Source organism: Callorhinus ursinus, unplaced genomic scaffold (genome assembly GCF_003265705.2).
Source record: "Callorhinus ursinus isolate GAN/ISIS: 27379988/994484 unplaced genomic scaffold, GSC_fseal_2.0 scaffold11, whole genome shotgun sequence".
Classification (NCBI taxonomy): Eukaryota; Metazoa; Chordata; class Mammalia; order Carnivora; family Otariidae; genus Callorhinus; species Callorhinus ursinus.
In genome coordinates, this window is record NW_027397073.1 from 27,782,710 (window position 1) to 27,805,047 (window position 22,338).

General features: G+C 41.1%; 1 protein-coding gene across 2 annotated transcripts in view; it reads right to left on the minus strand.

Moving 5' to 3' along the window:
- SLC14A2 (solute carrier family 14 member 2) overlaps positions 1 to 20,944 on the minus strand; it is a 489,283-nt gene extending 468,339 nt beyond the window's left edge. For both annotated transcript variants that reach the window (XM_025886617.2, XM_073898267.1), the window contains exons 1-2: positions 20,843 to 20,944; positions 11,032 to 11,241 (exon numbers count right to left, since the gene is read on the minus strand). The gene's annotated coding sequence lies outside the window, so the exon portion shown is untranslated. The remainder of the gene's footprint in view (positions 1 to 11,031; positions 11,242 to 20,842) is intronic.
- Between the last annotated feature and the right edge of the window lie 1,394 nt (positions 20,945 to 22,338).

The following is a 22,338-nucleotide window of genomic DNA, read 5'->3' on the forward strand; positions in this document are numbered from 1 at the left end:
ATGTGCACTTACGTTATTATCCAACATTCTGACCGTATAGGTCCATCTGATTTCCTTAACTAGATTATTAGTCCTGTGAGAGACAGAACTAGATGCTACACATTCTGGAACTCCTTTTACCCCCAATGGTGCTTTTTATTATTTCATAATTGGTTGATTCCTCCGAGACTCCTTCACAACCCATGTACTTGCTCCCAATTACTAAATCTCAGTCTGCTTCTTCCTCAAGCTAACATAATCATACCACTTTAGCCCAGACCCACAAGAAAATAGGATGGGATTCAATGGAAATTAACATTAAGGTTCACAACAGTTGATCAGTTGTTACCAGGTACAATCAAAAATATAAATTGATCTAGTTTTTTCTAGTGAATTAAAAATTACTAAAGTCACTTGCAAAGCTGAATTCTTAGTTTGCCAATTTTGTCCTAGCTGCTCTTAACTTAAACAATCCATTTTGCAGGGGACCCAACCTCCTAATGTTTTTGAAAATCTCGTAAGACAGTAAGTTCCTTTTGTGTCTGTATGAAAACATTTAATATTGTGTATTCCTGCCCTCAGAAAACCAAGGGTACCAACTGACTTCTCTCCTCAAAATAAAGTCCTTTACTTTAACTTCATTTCCACGCTGAGTCTGTTCTCTTTCAAGCCTTGCCTCCTTGCATGGAGTACTCATCATTTCCCAAACACACTTTGAACCTTTGTTTGCTCTTCTGCTTCTGTCTCTAATGCTCACACCATCTCTGCCTTTCTAAATCCTACTTATTCACAGTCCCTGGTTTGTGAAGTTGAAGGGTGCAGAAGCCCTAGGAATCTACTGTGACACTATCACTTTAGAAATGAACAAACGATGGACCTTGGATCTATTCAAGGATACTCTGTAGCAGAGTGACAGAGCCATGGCTCAAAATGTCCCCAAAGTCTTTTATTTCTGCCTTTCCCAAGATCTTTCTTCAAGAACCACCTTTAGCTACCACCTTTTTTTAAAAAGGCTTTCCTCATCATCCCAGCCAGAAATGTTCTTTCTCTTTCCTTTAACACCAGACATTTTATCTGTAGCTCTCTTGAGGTGTTTAGTGCTTTTGAGGTTGTGTTTTTGTTATTGGCAAGGTTCTAAAATAAAATCATTCCCTTTAAAAAGAGCAAATTAGCAGAGGTGTACCTCTGGGGTACTATTTTCCTAACTGCCTGAGGGTTCTGTTGGGAAGAAAAAGGATAGATGGTATCACCCATTTGTTGTACCCAGTGACTGAGGCTACCCTTTACTCTCTGGGCAGTATTCAGCACAGAGAAGCAACTACAGAAAAAGGGAGCAGGGATGCCCTGGATTATTCCAGGGACACAGGCCAAGTGTAGTAGGAAAGAGATGGTTTTGAGTAGGACTTCACTATATCTTGTTGTATGCATCCTTCATCAGGTAACCTATCATAAACTGATTGAGGGACACGTGAGAGAGGTGTTATTATTCTAGGGGCATTTAAAAAAACTCATGTCACTGTGACACTGTGATTACAACCCTATCAAAGAGCTCTGGAGGTGACACCAGCAGGAGCAACCTTAGAAAGGGGTGACTCAGTGAGCAGAGGAAGAGTGCTGGGTGAGAAGCAGGCATGTCAATGTTGGCTGTCAGATCAATGATGGAATCAGCTATGGAAGGTGACATGCTGCAGTCACAGGACTCAATGTCAGAATGGACTGGGTCACCAAATCATTTCAACAAAAATTCCAGAGAATACTAAATTAAACTTGGTAAAACTTAAAATGAAAAAAAAAAAAAACTTAAAATAAAAAAAAAAACCTTCATATGGGAAGTTCCTCATTGACAATCTATCTTTTGGCAAATAATTGACTTTAAACCACACAGCTTTTCATCAATGCCATTTTCTTTCAAAGCCCTTTTTTATCCCCAGAATGTTAGAATGAGAGGAATGTGCATAAACACAGCAACCACATATGGTTAATTTCTTAGTGACTCAAACTCTCAAACGGTTTAGTAGTTGTGTATCTACTTAATAAACACTCATGGGTCTGATACTATGTATAGTCCAGCACTGAGCTGTGGCCACACAGAGCGGTAAATGAAACATGTTTACTCTCTTTTCTCACTGAACTGGGTCCCATGATCCAAGGCCATAACATACTCTTTATATACCATTTGACACTGGAATTAAAGTATCTAATAAGTTTTATATAAATGTGGAGCAGCAGATATATGCTAAAAACACATTTCTTCATTTTTAAGTCTATTTCTATCACCAGATTCTTTTTAAGTCACTGACTGACTCATAAAAAGAGAGCTCTCATTTTTCCCCCACCAAAACAATACCCTGATTAAAATGCTTCATCATCAACACCTAAATACCAAATAATCCGATTAAAATGGGCAAAAAGCTGAACAGATATTTTTCCACAGAAGATACACAGATGGCCAACAGACACACGAAAAGATGCTCAACTTCACTCATCAATAGGGAAATGCAAATCAAAAGCACAATGAGATATCACCTCATAGCACGCAGAATGGCTAGTATCAAAAAAACAAGAAATAAGTGGTGGTAAGGAGAAAAGGGAATCCTTGTGCACTGTCAGTGGGAGTAAAAATTGGTGTAGCCACTATGAATAACAGTGTGGAAGTTCTTCAAAAAACTAAAAATAGAACTACCACATGATCCAGTTATTTCACTTCTGGGTATTTACCCAAAGAAAATGAAAACACTAATTGGAAAGATATATGCACCCCAATGTTTACTGCAGCATTATTTATGATAACCAAACATGGAAACAACCTAAGTGTCCATCGACAGATGAATGCATCAATAAAATGTGGTATGCATACACAATGGAGTATTACTCAGCTATAAAAAAGAATGAAATCTTGCCATTTATGACAACATGGTTAGGCCTAGAGGGTATTATCCTAAGTGGAATATGCCAGACAGAAAAAGATAAGTACTGTATGATTTTACTTATGTGTGAAATCTAAAAAACAAAACAACAACAAAAAAGAGAAACAGATTCATAAATATAGAGAAAAAACCTGTGGTTGCCAAAGGGGAGGGTGAGGAGACAGGCAAAATGGGTGAAAGGGATAAAAATAAATATAAATAAAATAAAATACTTCATCAAAAGAAGATGATTTCTCATGATCAGGCATATTGCAAGCACTTAAATCACAAAATGGTAAATTTCAAAAGGAAGTCACTTTTGCCAAGATGTAAGGAATTACATGTGTAGGTTCTATTCTTTGGATTTAAGTACATCTCAAAAATATAATGAAAGGCTATAACTTACTAAGTGTTTCTTGTGTGCCTGGCACTGTTCTAACCCTTGTTTGCGGTTGAATTTAACCTGCACAAACTATAAGAGGTAGGCATCAATTACTATTTCCACCTTACAGGTGGTGTAGGTGAGGCACAGGGAGGCTAACAACTTGTTCGCAGACAAAGCTACTATGTGGTTGAGCCGGAATTCAAGTAAAAAATCTGGCTTCAGATGCCCCGCGCTGTTGGCTATACAAAGTGGTAAGTAGTTTGCCCTGACCATAAATATGAAAAACCGTATTCTTTTGTTTTGCCCTAGGGCAATGTAGGAAATAAATAAAAAAAACTTAAAGGTGAGACAAGTGTTTTTTTGTTTTTGTTTTTGTTTTGCCAATTATGTGTTACCTTAAAAGAAAGTTGCAATAAATGAGAAAGATAAAGCTTGACGAGAGTTACACTGTCACGAACCATATGATTATGAAAGAGAACTACTCAGCGTGATTACGAAGTTGCAGATTCAGGGCAACACTAAGGTGGATGAACTCTCCACCAAGCTATTCAGCAAACTGGCTGTTGCTTGAGCCAGCCAGGCTCAGGAGAGGTGGGCCGGCAATAATGCCCCAGTCAGGCTCACACTTAGTGATCCCACGACAAAGCTTCCAAACGACAAAGGAGCCCAACAGCATATAGAGGAGGCCTACACAGGACGTCGGAGCTCGAGTCAGGTTATGACAAACCACAGCAAAACCTGACTGGGAAATGACAACAAACGTTTATGCCTCCATTTGTTTCCCATGCAGAATGCTCAAATAACATCCTACCTGGTACAAAACCAGACTCTACCTGGAAACCCGGAATAAGCACCAGTGAAGTCATCAGAAGGGTGGGAGAGCTGCCGCCAAGAGGCGAGGCAGGGAGGTGGATTGCCAGGGGCCCTTTAGTGAAAGGTGAGACCTGGGGAAAGATGGCCTAGGGTCCCCACATTTCCCTACAGAGCTCCCAAGCCAGAAATCACCCCTCGGCTGTGCACTCAGACTGTTCTGTTGTGGAAAATGGAGAGTGTAGATTTATTAATAAATAAGCCTCACTACCTCCGTTAAAGTGGCAATGAGGGGGAGAACACAACTGAAGCCAGGATGTAGCCCCAACGCTTGACACAGTCTGCATACCAGTATTTGTCAGCTCTGTTTTATATGCGCCTTCCTGTTTTGAGCTTCTAGGAGGAAAACATTAGCCCTCAAACTCATGGTTCTCCTTTATGGTTGTGGTCAGTTCACTGGTTGTTTAGAGGCATGCTCAACAGCTTGTGGTGGGGGACGGATATCCAGGGCTGCACCCAGGCTTGATGTGGACCCAGCTGCACATGAGAATTATGTGGTATCATTCACATATAGTAAAAAATGATATCATTTACATATAGTAAAAAAGAAACTGTCAATACATGTGAAAGTTCTTATGTCTCATGCCATCAATGTAAAATACATCAAGTGGCGGACTGAAGCAGTAACTCCGCCTAGTGGAGCAGCAGGAAGTGTAAACGAGGATATTCTCTGTGCAACTGCCATGATGTGGCTACCTGTTTTCCCTCACTGACTATAACATTCTCCTGGGGACCCTATAGGCAACCCTGAGTTCCTGACACTATCCTAATTCACCACATCCAAAAGGTTATGAGGCCAGACCAGAGTGACAAAACCCCATAGACTCAGACAGGCTGGTGCTGCCCTCTTTGGGCCTCTAGCCAAATCAGCTTAGGGACAGGGCCAAGGCCGGAGGCCTCAGAGTACAGGAGTAAGTAACCACATCTCATCTCAAGAGAACAGGACTATATACTGAGAATGACTCTCAGTACAGAGTACCCACATACATTAGTTCATTTATTCTTCCCAGGTGTTATGGGATGTTCGTATTGCCTTCCTGGTGACTGTGGTACAAACAGGGCTTGGGGAGCTTGCAGGTGAACTGCCCAATGCCACAAACCTATGAGTCATGAGACTGGAATTCGAACTCAGTCTGTGGCTATCAGGGCAGATCAGCATCTTTACCAAGTCCAGCCAATTAAACTCAAGAGTAGAATCTGAGTCAGATCCAGAAAGATCTTGAAGACCATGTGCTTATATTGAGCGATGTTTGCAGTATAGCATATCACTTTTAAAATGCAGTTTACAAGAAAAAAGAAAATAATTATAAAATACCCAGTCATATGGTCATATATACTGTGAGTCAGATAATAAATCCTATCACCTTCAGATTTTAGAAACCTTCTCCTCCGACATGAGCATTACAACAGGGGCTTGACATTGTCTAGAGTGTGTTCCAACCCTGGTGAGAGGAATCAATCCAAGCCAGAGCTGCAATGCCGAATCTGCTTTTAGATTACTTTGCACGGTATTTTAAATTTCTTAGGCCAGACCACTAGACATCTTCCAAAACATATACTCATGTGCTTGAAGAAATCAGATGGAGTTAGTATGACAATTCATTTACCGTGACTTCTAGTATAATGTTCAGACACTTTCTAGACATGTGTATCACCAAACTCTGTATTCTAAAGAACTTTCTCTGGCTGACTCAGATCATGACCTGAGACAGTAACAAATTCAACATGTATAACGATTTCAGGAATTTGAAGGTCTCTTTTCTCAAAAGCTATCCCCCTGCTTGCCTATTTTAACTTCCATGCAATTGACAAAGGAAATTCGGTTTCCCACTCAAATTCCCAGATGTCGTTTAGCCTGCTTTATCTCTGGAATCTTCCCCAAAATACAGCAAATATAGGATGAGAAATAGCTAGACTCAGAAAAGAATGATTAGGCAGTGTCGAAGCAAGCCTGCTGACAAGCCCTCTTTAAGACCTTCAGCGTTTTCCTTCAGACAAATGTTTCCCATTTTAACTCCCTTGCCTCCTTTTTATAAAAATGTATTCCCACCTGCCTTTATAAATATTAGTTCTTCAGATGAGGGCCATCCCATCACACCTTCCACATGCTTTGTTTCTACTTTGCATCTGCTTGACCCTCTGGCTCTGGGGTCCATTCTTGTGTTTGTGCTGCTGCTGAGAAGGGACAGCAAGAGAGAGGTGAAAATCTGTCTGGCCATCAGTTTATAACTTCCCTTAGTCCCCTAGAAGTAGCCAGGAGAGGGTGTGGGTCAGGGAGGAGGGAAGAGGGCTGAGTGTGTAATGTGCAGGCTGGCCAGACCCAAATACCCCTCCATCCAGATACCATCTCATAAGGATACTGCTTTTTGCTTGTGTCCACTGGACCATCAGCAGCTTCCCTTGAAGTGAGGTAGGACCATTCTGTATATAACAGGACTCAGAGAGATTATTTGTAAGATTTCATTATTTAGGCAAAAAGAATTGTCAAAACTGAACTGTTAATGAGAGGTATAGATTTCATTATGAGTTATCTTAAGCTTTTAAATAATTAGCTGTAAATACTGACCAGCAAGTCTCCAATATTACCTCCTAGTTCTGTTCTGAAGGACAGTTTGGCAACCCTTTAGTAAGAGCATCTGATAACACTGCCTTCTGCTCTGGTACACCCTGCAACACCCCTTCTGCTAACCCCACTTCTGTGAGCCATCACAGCCTTTCTTCACTGTGCTGACTTTTATTGTCCTTTCCAGGGCCCTTATTATCAAGTTTTCAGTCTTTCCATCTGCAAATGCCCAGGCTTCCATGTGAATGTGTGCTTCTGGAGCCCTGAATTGCCTTCCTATGTTTTACAAGATGTTAGCTGCCTGCTTTGCTCGGAAATTCTAGAAATGACTTGATGGGTCTGCACTTCCCTCTCCAGTGGATTCTCTCTGCTGAGCTCTTCCTCAGTCCTCCCATGTGGTACAGGCAGGGAATCCAGCTCCTGATTTGGAGCAGTGCCCACACCATTAAGCATCCTCCCCGAAGCCATCCACTGTGCAAACCACCTCCATCTTATATGCAATATCATGTCAATGATAAATGTCGATGGAGTCATGAGGTTTTCTCAAGTCACTTTTTAGTGCTATTGATAACTTCCTTAAATATTATCTTTTGTTAAGACATTCAGCATTTTCTCATTAATTTCATACATACCATCTCATTAATTTAAAATACTGAGTTCATTAGGACTGGTACTATTCCTATTTTGTAAATGACTAAACTAAGTCCCAGAGAGGTAAATTACGTGTTTAAGTTCAAAACTGCTAAGTGTCAGAAGATACCATCTCCTACAACTTAGTTCACAATTTAGATGTGCTTATGGAAAACTATTGTGTGAAATGATTTCTGGCAAATAAAATCAGTTGGGCCCAGGGGAAACTTGCTATTTAAAAGAGTCCCATTGTGAGTCATTTTATAAAGCAAATATTCTCTAATACAGCTATTTTACAAATGTGAATTTTTAAACAACATATATCTGCTGAAAGTGGGGTACTCGTGAGCCGGCACATTTCAGCTACTGACTCTTACGCAGAGTTTCTCCTGACGAGAGGCAGTGGACACACTGGCAGAGTCCATAATGTGGATAAATGGCAGCATCAGAGTGGGGCAGTCCCCTACAGACACCTGAGCTCTAGCCCCTGAATTTCACCACTGGTCAGTTACTTCCCATTTTCTGTCTGGGAAACTGCTCCTACCAGGACTGGAGGACTGAACAGCTAGGCCCAAGTCTGCACCTTGCTTTCGTTCATTACCTCTGCCTCACTCTGTCTCACCTTCCTCTGTCTCCTGACTTCCTGTGCTCCACACCCAAACCAAGTTGCAGATTTTGCTACTGATACAGCCCCTTGGTCATACCCCTGCCTCTGCTTATGTCCCACCCTTTCCCTCAACTTTCTTTCTCCTGGTCTTGCTACTTGCAGGATGCTCAGCTCAGATAGATCAGGGATTCTGAGTCCTGGCTATATATGAGAATAATCTGGGGAGCTTTAAAATTTTTTCTAATGCTTTGGGTCACTATTAAAAGTCTTATTTAATTGGGCTGCTGTGGGGCCTGAAGGTGGTGTGTGTGTGTGTGTGTGTGTGTGTGTGTGTGTGTGTGTGTGTGTGTCTTAAATCACCTAGGTGATTCTAACACGCAGTAAAATGGAGAACCCTTGATTCACTCCATGGCCTGATGTTGACCTGTAATCTCTGGTTACTGGGTGGTCTTTGTTATGGGCTGAATTCTATCCCCCTCCATATTCATATGTTGAAGATTTAGCCTCCAGTCTTTATTTGGAGATAAGGCCTTTACAGAGGTAATCAAGTTAAAGTGAGGTAATTAGAGTAGAACCTAACCCAATATAATTGGTGTCCTTATAAAAAGGGGAAATTTGGAGATAAACACATACACAGGGAGAACACCATGTGAATATGAGGATGGTCATTTAAAAGCCAAGGAGAGAGGCCTGGAGCAGATCTGAAGGCCTAGTACCTTCAGAGGTAGCTAATACCTTGATTGCAGATTTCTAGCTGCCAGAACCAGGAAGCAATAAATTTCTGTTAAGTCCCCCAGTGTGTGGTACTTTGTTATGGCAGCCCCAGGAAACTAATACGGCCCTCAAGACTGCAATGCAGTTGCCCTAATTCTGGAGCATAGACCAATGTGTCCCAATTCGGCCAGGATTTTCCCAGCTTTACCACCGAAAGTCCATGTAATGGCTAAGTGCATAGGCTTCAGATCCAGACAACCTAGGTTTAAAACTCATCTCTGTTCTTGGCTATGTTGCTTTGAGCCTCAGTATCTTCAGCTGCAAAAAGACCTATCTCATAGTAATGTGTGGATGACATGGGCTAATACATGTAAAACATCTAGAACTTTTCCTGGCACAGTGAGCTGTCAATAAATGTTAACTAAATCAATATTTACACCATTAAAATCAGGAAATAGTGATGCACAGATATGTGCTTTCAAGACAATGAGATAATTAAGGGGCTTGCTTTGAGAGATGAATGTAGTCAAAGTCCTTTGCCTGCCATCCATTCACTGCAATCCTAGTTTTTTTTCATACTAGGAAATAGCCTTGATGCTCCTCAGCATTTCTGCTATACAATGCACATTTACAGCAAGTGGAACAAAAACAAATTGCTTTAAGCATTCTGTGTGTTTATTTCCCATCTCCTTGCAAAAACATGGAGGAGGCCACCCCCAGGAAACAGATAAAAGTCAAGACATGATTCAATGGTGAACCTTGTAACCAGTCACAACCAAAAGGGCCTATTCAGGAAGGAAGACAGACTTGCGAATGAGGAGATGTAGTTTTCTGAAAACCGGTGAAGTGGGGAAAAGATTGGAAGGAGGACTGACACTGAAGTTGGGTCTTAAATGAGGTAAAGGCACTGCTGGGTGGCCATAACTGAATCACTGGTTAGGGTTAGTTCACACAGATGGGGCACATCAGTAAAGACAAAAAGATGTGAAACTGCCTGGCATGTTAGGAAACCAGAAGTCATTTGGTATCTCCAGAGTGCAGGAGCATGTGGACGTTTAATAAGAGAAGAATTCAACCCATCCTGATGTCTCCTGCCTTTATAATAATCAATATGAATGAGTTTTGCCTTCAAAGTCAGATTGTAAATTCACTGAGGAATTTAATAACAGTGCAGTGATTTTTACTTCTTGGTGTCCTCCAGTAAAATTCTGTCATAAGTTATTTACTAATAAAAGTAGCTAATTGTGCCAAGAGCACTTTGTATAATGGATGGACGTTGTACACGCATGTGCATGCACGCATGAATTTTTAATTTATTTTATTTGGAATCTAGGTGTCACCTTATAGAATTTATTCTAACAAACCCCATCCCTTCAGCCCTCCCACCCTTAGGCTTCCTGGAATCAGAATCTGTCTAAATCTGCCATCTAGCAACAACCTCTGTGAGCCCTGACTCCATCTGATGGAGAATACAAACCAAGGACTAAGGGAAAACAGGCCCTATCTAGAATAAAGTTCATACCTATCTTCTCATCTATAGCCATTCATAGCAGCCTTCTCATTGTAGTTGCCCTATTATTGCTCGATTTTGGATTTCATTTTCTTTCCTGGTGACTTTTGACTACCTTGCTTTCTCTCTTCTGGACCCATTTGCTCTGCTCCATTTTAACTGATCCTCTGATCTGAAGTTATAGCTCTCCTGGATGTGTAGTCCCTTCTGAATCCTCCCCATGCAAAAGGTATGAGGGGTTCTCAAGCCTCGCTATGCATGAGAATCAATGTAAATCACATGTGAAGTCATTTGCATAGCCTCTGCCCCTGACATTTTGATTCAGCAAAAATAGGAGGAGCACAATTTCCTATATATAGAGAGAGATTTATCCCATAGACCATTCTCATGCACAGGCAGGGATAAGAAGCATTTAACTGGACACTGAGTCATGGTTTCCTTAGGCCTGCCCTTTTCCATTACTGCGTAAGTCCAAGATCTATTTGCCCATCACAGTGTAGCAAAGACAAAAACAGAGGAAACTATATGCCCTCAGATGCAAGTTAACAGGGCCACTACAGTGACCCTACCCCTTACAAGTTTTAGTGCAGAGGCAACATCTGTAGGAAGAGAGGACATAAACATCTTACATTTCCATCTAGCCCCACAGGTTACAGCCCTGATAATCATTAGGAGGTCTGGAGTAGGAGCCAAAACCCAACCCTAATAATAACTGGAAGCCTGTTTGGAAATGCAGCTACAATTTTTTCCCTGTGAGCTGTCGTGCAGGTCACTGAACATAAACATTCTCTGAAATCAGGGGCTATCACTGAAATCTTGAGATTCAAATGTGTAGGCTTTTAGGAAGGAGAAAGTAGAAGGTTTTACTGTTATCCTGGTGCCTGCAGTGTGGAACATGGTCCAACCACGGGAGACCATCCTGTCGCAACTGATGTCTCCAGGAAGCACAGCTAATCTCTTCTGCTGCCACTTCCCTTTGGTGTGGATCTTTAATCTCTGAAGTGTGCTGACATTATTCATTATCCCAGGCACCAACAAGATTCAATTAGTTTCTACAGGGATGTCCATTTTATGAAGCTGAATGTGAATGAAAGACCTTGGTGTAAGTGGTGCACTTATCAAACCAAGACTTTACCATGTTATTCATTAGGCAAATAAATTAATGTCAGGCTTCCTTATCCACTGGGCCATCAAGGGACAGGCCAGCTCCTTGACAGAATTCTTTTATGAACAGTCATTTGTGTGAGAGAGAAAATCTTGGTGAAAGCCCTAATGGAAATGCCAATGAGTAAGAGTATTTTCTGCAGAGCAGATACAGTGTGCACAGGAAGGGGAGCTGTGGGACCTAAAATTTATAAGACCTAAAATTTCACGTGATGCCTTGATATATTTGGGCCCCACAGAGCTGAAAAGGCCCAACTGTGAGTTCTTTTGCTCCCCCATCCAGTAGAAAGGCTGCCCACCCAGCTAGTTCCCCTAACAGCTGGACCAACTACACCACTTTCAGCCCTCAGCCTAGTGGTTTCACTTCCCTGACAGCCTGAAGAGTTGTTCAAAGGAGCCAAATATATCCTCCTGTGGGAACCAGAGATCACCTCACCCTCTTGTTACTACAAGTTCTACTTCCCTGCGCCTCTGCTTGTTCACACTATCCCAAGTGCAATCCCCATGTGGGCCTGCATGGTGTGCAATGTCCTCTCCCCTCTCTCTACCCCCAGATTGTGAGTATTTATTACAAACTAACTGCTATCAACCTCATTTGCCCAGTGTCAAAGTATCAGGTACTCAACCATCTTGTACTATTTAAGGAGGAGGATCCCTCCCTCACCAAGGCAGTGAATAGGAGGTGATTGGAACAGGGGCTCAGTCCTCTCCATCTGTGGCAGAACTTTGGCTTTGGTGACCACAGAATGGGCAGTCAGGGCCCTAGCTTCCAATCCCAGCATTTCCAATCAGGCATGTAATTTAAACCCTCTTAGACTCAGTTTCTCTATCTGGAAAATAGCTATAGTAATATTGGTCTCTACCTGCTTCATAAGTTCTTATGACATCCAACAATCATGCTTTAAAACACTGCAGAAACTAAAAATCTGTAGGATCTGTAGGGTTGTGCTATAATTACTGAATCCTATTTTTAGAATAGTTTTTTCCACTTAGTCTAGGATAAATGGGGTTACTAGTGACAGCTAAACAGTTCCTTCTGAGTAACTTGGAAGAGTTCCTCTTCATCCCTCCTACTAGTTCCCCTGAGATGCTACCTAAAAGAAGAGGAGGAAGAAAAAGAAGGGGAGAGAAGACAGTGGAATCATTTTGTTGCAGAAGTGACAAGGTAGCAATTTTTCTTTGCAATATTCTAAGGCAAATATACCAATTTGCCCCACCACATTTCTGCATCTAAAGCCCTGTTTGGGCATGAGATGTGGGGACAGGAAGAGAGCAAGAGTCAAGAATTAGAAATACATGAGCCCTGCCTATAACAACAGTATAAGATAACTTGGATAACAGACAGCATTAACTATCTTATGAAACAATATACGAACATGTAAAAATTGATGTATCTTTTTCTCTCCCCTTTTTCCAAACCCCTTTATCCTTCAAATCCCTACTGCTACATAAAAAGTCTTCCCTGAAGCTTCATTCCCCAATGATCACATAGAATGGTAGAAGCTTGGGATTGGCACAGACTTAAAGGTCAGTTGCACGAGCCCCAATTTCTGCCTCCTAGGTCCCATGATGTGGAGATGTTATAATACAGGTGTGTCTGGGTAAGAATAAAGCACCTATAACTGGGGGCATGGAAGTGGAAGGGAAGGTTTCACGATGGGTGTCTAGGAGGGATTTGGCATATTAAGAAAGGGGGGAAACAGCTTCAAATAGAGGGAAGATCACTCTCAAAGTGAAGGAAGAGAAAGCATGGAACACGTGCCTAACAGCAAGTAAGTCAGGAGGTCTAGAACGTAAAGTCCACGTGAAAGGGAGTTTGGAGGTCAGGTGGAAGGATTGCTGATTCTTGGGTAGCCTATTCCCTACTTTTAAGAAATTTTAATTTTATTTTGAAGGTAATGAGAAGATTAAAGGAATTAAATAATAACTGGAAACCTGTTTGGAAGAGATAAACAGATCCATAGTTCAAAAAGCTCCCAGTGGCCAGAAGTAGAATGAAGTTGCATGGACAGATTGAAAGTTAGGAAGAATTTGGGATGCCTGCATGGGTCAGTCACTTAAGCGTCTGCCTTTGGCTCAGGTCATGATCTTAGAGTCCTGGGATTGAGTCCCATGTTGGGCTCCTTGCTCAGCGGGAAGCCTGCTTCTTCTCCCTCTGCCTGCCCATTCCCGTGTGTGCACTCTTGCTCTCTCTCTGATAAATAAATAAATAAAATCTTTAAAGAAAAGAAGAAGAACTAAATAAGACTTCAGATAAGAACTGAAGAGGGGTCAAGCTATAGCTGTGGTAGTGAAGGGGAGAAGTGGATTTGGCTTAGGCACTCTCCATGTAAAAGTAAAATGCAGGGTACAGAGTGTATAGAGCCAATGGGCTCCTACACCAACTCTTCTACTTTGTAGCTGGGTGACCTAAGGTGAGTCCCTCTCTTTATCTAGGACTCCTTTTTTTCATCTGTGAAATGAGAGGGTTGAACTAGATGTATTACAATCCCTTCCAGCTCTAACACTCTCTAATACTATGATTCTGGTCCAATTTGAATGGCATCCAAGGAAATTTGGTTAGCGAAATTCCCCAAAGACCTCATTATAAAGTGCTCCCATAGATTAGAGCCCCAGGACAGCTATGGCAAGACTTCAGAAGACTATTATTAAAGATAATAATAGTGTTTTGTTTTTATACAACACTTTCACACCTATAATCACCTATAATCTATGTTAATCTTCATCATAGCATTGTGAGGCAAAGAGATGTAATGATCGTTATCCACATTTTAAAGATGAGGAATTGAGTCCTTGAAAGCTCAAAAGACTTGCCTGAGGTTCCAAACAAGTCGTGGTGGAGTCTGGACTAGAGTCCATGTCTCTGAATTTATCATGCAGACTTCTTTACATTACCTTAGGCTGCGTCTGGTCTGATCAGAACCTTTCAGATGCATACCTAATTCCAGTGCACCCTGAGATTAATGGCCACTAGAATCAGCTTCTACTCGGCTTGTTAGATTGGCAGGAATGGCCCTGAGTATTTGTGACCTATTCATACTAGAGAAATATTACTGGGAAGAGGTTACAAGTAGCTTGATTCTGACAATAAGCAAGCCCTCAATATGATTACGTGCAAACAGAATCTGAGAGTCCCTCATTTGCCACGTGAATTATAAGAAAAAATGCAACTTTTAGGCATTTTTTCTAAGTAGCTCAGAGAACTTGACCGTTTACTTTCAGCCTAGGGTCCTGGCCTGGGAAGTGAGATAGTGTAGGAGAGCAATTATAGAAACGTTTAAGATCAAGGATCTTTCCTTGCCCTTACTTCTGCTCTTCTACTTTCTTGTAAGGAGGACCCATCAGAATCTGTGATGAAAGAAGAGAATAAATTCCTCACAAAATTCTCATCCCATAACAGATGGGCAAGATCGTGGTGGACCGTTTTCTTGCCCTGCTGACTTCTGGATCCAGCCAAATCTACTATTTATTCTACCTGCATCCCTTGTCACATGTTCCATACTGGCTGGTTAGAGATTAAGTGATTTTTTATGGAATGAAGGAGAGAAGGACAGAGGGAAGGGGCAGAGGTGTTCATGTATTCATAATATTTAAAGAGTACCTGCTAGGTGCCAGGCACTGTGTAGTTTCTTACATATATATTATCTTTCTCATCCTTACAATAATCCTCTGAAGTAAACTGCATTATTACCATTTTAGAGATGAAATCAAGAAAGTGAAGTAACTTATTTAAGATTGCATGGATAAATAAAGCTAGAATTTGAACCCTGGAATGTATGACTCCAAATACTTTTCACCTTACCATGGTACTTTCCAGTCCCATCGGTCGGTTTGCTGCTGACTTTGAAAGTTTATCCAAGAGGACAACCTCAATTTTGCACAGAATGGTTAAAATCCAGGAATCATAAAGGGTAATAAGACAAGAAATGAGTGGAAGTTAAATAAGAATTGGACTAATAATTACATAGATTTTTCCATGTCTTTCACATTACTTTATCTGTATTTTCCATTTGTTATTTCTGATGAGAAAACTGAGGCCAGAAAAATGTTATGTGCAATACAACCAGTTCATTTCAGAGCCAGGATTCAAACCCAGATTTCCTGGCTCATCTTTTGGGGCCAGTTCCACTCCACATCATGATCTCATCTCATCTAACTCTTTACCCAGGGTAAAGAGACAATGATGGCAAATGCAAGCTTCTTCAACATGTTAATAATTCTGGTGATACTAACATTCTGGTTTTACTAAGATCTCTGTAATGCTGTCCTTGAAGTCCTCCATGATAAAGGTAATGATGTCACAGACGAAGCTGCAGAAGTACATTCACTGGCACCTTTACCAGTTTTCTTCTTTTTCCAGAACTGTTCGGATATTATAGGATTAAGAGATGTGTTTTTAGGGTGATTTGGTCCAGAAATTTCCAAAAGGAAATGACAAGAAATGATTTCCACACTTTAAAATTAAAAATACTCATCTTACTCACTTTTAAAAGGAAGTGAGGAGGTGGCAGGAGAAGCTATAACAGACTCTTCATGAAAAAGACTCAATCCCTTGTAATTAATGGGAACCTCTAAAATCAGAAGGCAAGGCCATTAATCATTCAGCCAACTCTCCATGAGGTTGGCATCACTAACTCACCCACACACCTTTAATGACTCAATTCACAACAGGCAAACTTGAACCGCAGGGATGGTCCTAAGAGCAGCATTGTAAAACTGCTGTCAGTGGGATGTGAATGCCGTCATTCAATCAATGAGTTTGTTCTCTTTCTAGTCCATAAATGTGGCTTTTTTTTTTTTTTTTTTTTTAAGACTAGGCTGGGAGGTGTCTCATTGCATCCAGGATTAGAAGAGATAGGCAGGACGATTTTTTTTTTCTCAATATATATATTAGGAATTCTTAACAATTAACAATTAGATCCTAGAAGAGAAAGATGTTTCTTGTCAGAGAGTGAGCTTAATACGCTGACAAAGGGAAGGTGAAGGTGCAGGAGAAAGGATACCTCCACTGGGTAGGAGGAGGTTGGCTCATGTTGCCTTCCAATTCAAAAGTATTTGTGTTCTTTTCCCAGTTATTTCTTGGAGTGATGTAATTAGTCAAGAAGACATAAAACAGAGCGAACTCCTCCAGGGAGCTCCCAGATGGACTGTAAGAGCACAGGGACTCTCCCAATAGAAGACTGTCAGGAATAGTGGCCATTTCCAACTAGATGATTCCCTAAGAATTGTGTGCAGGGAGCACCACCAATCTTCCGGTGAAGAGAAAAATGTCTTCTATGTATTTCATCCAAATTCTCCCAAGTTTTTGTCAAACCTTAGTAAGCTAAAGTTCATCTAACTGGACTATTTAATTATATGGATCTTATGACATTGGCTGAATATTTTAATTTTATCAGAAAATGGAAGAAAAACCTCGATAAAGAATTTTTTTAAAGTATAGGTTATCTGGAAGTCAGCACAAACTCAGTCTCCTCTGTTTCCAACAGATATTTATAGGCATGGGCTATGAAATGGGATTTGTGCTAGTAGTGTCCACAGGCATTACCTCAGAAAACAGCACCATGAGGCGATTATGATTATTTCCATTTTATAATGGAAGACACTGAGATTCAAAGAAGTTGAATGACAATCCCAAGATGACTCTCTAACCTTCTCCATTATTTAAGAAGAATATTTATCCTTAGACTCTGATGTCTCCTTATTAGTGGGGAAAAACAAGTATTGATACACAACAGACTTCAGTTATAAGGAAACAATGTGGTGAGACCACTGGGAATTTCCACTTATCCTCCAAGTACACAAAGAATTAAATTTAACAGAACTCCTAACCTCCTAGTATATGAGGAATTGACCATGATTTTTTTTTCAATTCTATAGACATTATCTGTTATGGGATAGATTATTACCCCCGAAATTCATATGTTGAAGCTCTAATTCCAGTACTGTATGTGACTGTATTTGGAGATGGGGGAATTAAATAGATGATTAAGTTAAAATGAGGATATTAGGATGGGCCCTTCTTCAATATGACTGGTGTCCCTACAAAAGGGGAAATTTGTATGTACAAAGAGACAGCAGGGATGCACACTCATAGAGCAAAGACCATGTGAAGAGGCCATCTGCAAGCCAAGGAGAGAGGCCTTAGAGGAAACCAAACTTGCCAGCACCTTAAACTTGGATTTTTAGCTCCCAGAACTGTGAGAAAATAAATGTCTGTGATTTAAGCCACCCAGTCTGTTATTTTGTTCTGGAAGCCCTAGAACACTAACACATTATCTTTATGGAAGTGGTTTTCTTATTCAGACAAAAATGGATACAAGATGTAGTTGTTGCTTCTCCCAAGTAATGGAATATGTAGGTCTTTTACATTACTGTGATCAATCCTGATTCCTGATCCTTCAGGACAGGGAGGTACAAACCATAGACAGCGGTAGAGTTGGGACCACTCCAGTTGGAGTTCTACCAGTGAAGAACTCACAGCCTATTCATATGGAAAAGGTTTTAGCTAAAGGATCTAAATAAATACATTCACCATATTAAAGAACTATATTCTTGGTGCTCTGCTAGTCATATTCAATATTGTTCACTAAAAAAAACTCAACATTATATGTGAAATTACACACCCATATAAATATAAATACATATATTTGTAAAGACAAATTCTGTTTATATCCCTGGGACCTCAATGATCTAAATCAATATGCCAACAGCAATTTCTGTGATGATGAAAATGTTCTATATTTGTGCTGTACTGTATGGTAACCACTATCCACATATGGCTACTGAGCACTTGAAATGTGGCTAGTGCTATTGAGAAACTGAATTTTTAGTTTTTTAATTAAGATAAATTTAAATAGTCATATGTAGTTAGTGGCTTTCGTATTGGATAGTGCAGTTCTAGATCATACAAAAAAATTAAACATGGCTTCAGTTTTGTTTGGAAATAAACAGATGTAAAGCCAAACACCAAGAAACAAAAACTCAGTGTCTTATAATATTTTACCGCAGACTCCATTTTGCTTGACAAACAAGCAAAACAAGCTTGATTTAACCTTTTTAAGAAATGAAAAACAAAGAGAAGATTTAAGACCTATGCAATATTTTTCAGCATACAGTTAAATACCTAAGGGAACCTAAAGAATTATAGAATTTTAGACCTGTAGGAGATCTGAGAAACAGGTAGTTTCGGATTTCTGATTTTAAGAAATTGGACGGGGCATTTTGTAAAAATTTTCACTTCTTGTATCAAATCATCACATATATAAGGAAGAAGTTATTTACTACAAAGCCAAATTCAAGAACAAAGGACACATCTTTAAAAGAGAAATACAGACTGACAGGAGAAGCCATTGCTATAGTGATAATGAAGACAGGCACCTACTATTTTGCCATCCCACAAAGAGGGTTTCATAGATAATGCACATTCGTGTGGGAAAGTTGTGTGGAAAATTTTTCTTGGTGACAAGCATTTAACCAACAACCACCAATTATCTGAGGAAAGCTAATATTATAAAAGAAATTAGAGATAAAGTAATCTGAAAAGCTCTTAAAATATTTAAATTTTCTCAGGAAGATAATCACATTCTTCAAAAAAGCCATGAAAGAAAAAATGGAAATTATGAAACAAGAGTAGGTAACTATGACAAGGAACCAAAGATTTTAAAATAAAAAATATAATGGCAAAAACAAAAAAAGAAAGACACAGCTGAAGGCCTAACCAGCCAGCTAAATATTAAGTGGAATTCATAGAGACAGAAGACAAGAAGATGAAAAATATAAGACAAATATTAAGCAATAGGAAAACTTGATCCAGAAATTCCAAATCCATCTGAGTTCCAGAAACAGCAATCAGAAAGAATGATGAAGAGGGAATAAAGAAATACTGCAGAAAAATGTCTCTAAACTAAGGAAAACAGAGAGAGATAAGTCTTGGGTTGTAAGGATCTGAAAACACGGGGAGAATTGCAAACTACAACATACCTGAATGCTCGGCTATCACATCTCAGAAACTCAAGGGAAGAGTAACATCTAAAAGCTGCCAGAGAGACGGGAAACAAAGGCAAAAATGAACTATTGGGACTTCATCAAGATAAAAAGTTTCTGAACAGCAAAGGAAAGAGTTGAAAAAAACCAAAAGACACCTGACAGAATGGGAGAAGATATTTGCAAATGACATATCAGATAAAGGGCTGGTATTCAAAATCTATAAAGAACTTAACAAACTTAACACCCAAAGAACAAATAACCCAATCAAGAAACGGACAGAAGACAGGAACAGACATTTCTCCAAAGAAGACAGATGGCTAACAGACACATGAAAAAATGCTCCACATCACTCGGCATCAGGGAAATCCAAATCAAAGCCACAATGAGATACCACCTCACACCAGTCAGAATGGCTAAAATTACAAGTCAAAACAACAGATGTTGGCAAGGATGCGGAGAAAGGGGAACCCTCCTACACTGTTGGTGGGAATGCAAGCTGGTGCAGCCACTCTGGAAAACAGTATGGAGGTTCCTCAGAAAGTTGAAAATAGAGCTACCCTATGACCCAAAAATTGCACTATTAGGTATTTACCCCAAAGATACAAATGTAGTGATCTGAAGGGGCACCTGCACCCCAGTGTGTAGAGCAGCAATGTCCACAATAGCCGAACTATGGAAAGAGCCCACATAAAGAAGATGTCATATATATATATATATATATATATACACACACACACACACACACACACAATGGAATATTACACGGCCATCAAAAAAGGAAATCTTGCCATTTGCAATGACCTGGATGGAAACAGAGGGTATTATACTAAGCGAAGTAAGTCAATCAGACAAAGACAATTATCATATGATCTCACTATATGTGGAATTTAAGAAGCAAAACAGAGGATCATAGGGGAAGAGAGGAAAAAATAAAACAAGAGGAAACCACAGAGGGAGACAAACCATAAGAAACTCTTAATCATAGGAAACAAACTGAGGGTTGCTGGGGGTGGGGGCAGCGATGAGGTAACTGGGTGATAGACATTAAGGAGGGCATGTGATGTAATGAGCATTGGGTATTATATAAGACTAATGAATCACAGGCCTGTACCTCTGAAACCAATAATACATTATATGTTAATTAATTGAATTTAAATTAAAAAATGTCTAAGAAAGAAAGAATAAAAGCTGCCAGAGAGGAAAGGCAGACTCCCTACAAAGGGATGGGAATGGACATTGGCCATCTCATTAGGAAATCATAAAACACATTTGCACTGCAGGCGAAGCTTAAGAACTTCAGGGTTGCTTGGCTGTCTCACTTCTCTGCAATGTGGAGACAGTACGGCAAGGCTCACCACCTGCAGAATCTCTGTAGCGATAGTGCCCCTCTCATAACTGATTTTCATACCGAAATACTCCCTCAAGTATCAGAACACCCAAGCCTTCCTCGTGACTCTCCTAACATCAAGTTTCTACTACAAGAAAGGGCATTTACCCACTTGCTCTTTCTTACATGCTCTACACCTACCCTGGCCTTGAGGAAGCCCCGCCAGGCCTGTGTTCTTCCAGGGCTGTTCACAAACTGGCCCTCGGGACGGAAGGCGAGGAGCGACTGGAGAGAGGCAGGCCCTGCAGACCCGGAGGCGTGCCGGTTTCAGGAGGAGGGAACTCACCCAGGAAGCTGGTCCCCGCGCTGCAGAACAGTTCACCATCTCACCTCCGGGTCTGAAAGAGCTTAAACAAGGCCGGAAGTGGGCGCTGATGGGCATGCGCCCAGAGGGTCTCAGCGCCACGTGCCCGCTCAGGGCTGCGCACTGGAAGAGGTCTCCGGAGTGGGGACTGCCGGCAGATTGTACGTTCTGAGATCCGGGAGGGTGTGAGGAGCCCCCAGCCCCAAGGAGGGACCCCAGCTTGCAGGGTTACAGATCCTGGACCAACCAGTCATATCCCCTCCAGGGCCTCCTCCAACTCTCCAGCCCCCGTGACCTGCTTTTAGCCTTATGCGCCCCTTGCTCCTCATGCTCCCGGGCTGAGCCAGGGGTCCCCTCAGATGGAGGTGGCTCGTTGCGGGGCTACTTGGCTGCACCTGAGGCGGTCGCCAGGGCAGCAGTGGAGGTTCACGCGAGAGAAAACGGTATCCAGAGAATGATTCCCAAAGTTAAGTGGCAGATTTCTTTACCAAGAGTCTCATGATTCAGACCACTGATTGGTTAAGCCCCCTGAGGGGCTGGGAGTCGGATCCCTCAGGGTGTTCACCTCTATCCTCGTGGATTAAATGAAGATGCTACATTAGCTGAGTGCTGGGGTGTGAACGCACAGTGTCCTGCTCGCAGTGGCACAGGTGCCCCCTTGTGAGGTAGTTCAAGACCATCCCATGTTGGGATACGTCTCGGTATCCCGTGAGGACAGGCTTTGTTGGCTATCATTTAAGGCTTGCTGGGTGAGTAACGTCCTGGAGTAACGTCCTCCAGGCCCACGGAGGGAAGGAAGACAGGGGCCAAATGATCCAGAGGTAGAAAACTGAATGTGCCCACCTGGCCTTGAGGAAAGGGAGGTTGACAGCTGTAGGAACTTGACAAGGTTGTGCCTACTATGTATGTTGGCTGGGTTCCACACTTAACTGCTACACTATACCATCCTTTATTTAAAGGATGAACTAATGAGGCCTAGAAAAACAAATGGTTTTTTGAAGTTTACAGAGCTAGTGGAACCTGAGCTGACATTTCAGACATTCCATTGCTCTTTCTGCCACCCTACTTGGGTTGCATTTCACTTAGATTTCATTATACACTATCATTGTTCTCTGATTATTTCTTGTGTCTGTATTGTATATCCACAATAAACTGTGAACTCCTTCAGAGGAAGGACCATTTCTTATAGTTATGCCCACAACATATACCATATGCTCAGGCATAGAGAAGATTCCAGTAGACATTTCTTACCTTGAATGGAATACTTCTCACAATGAGGTTGCCCCATGACCCTGCAAGTGTCTCCACTATAGCAGTTGGTCTTGAGAGAACA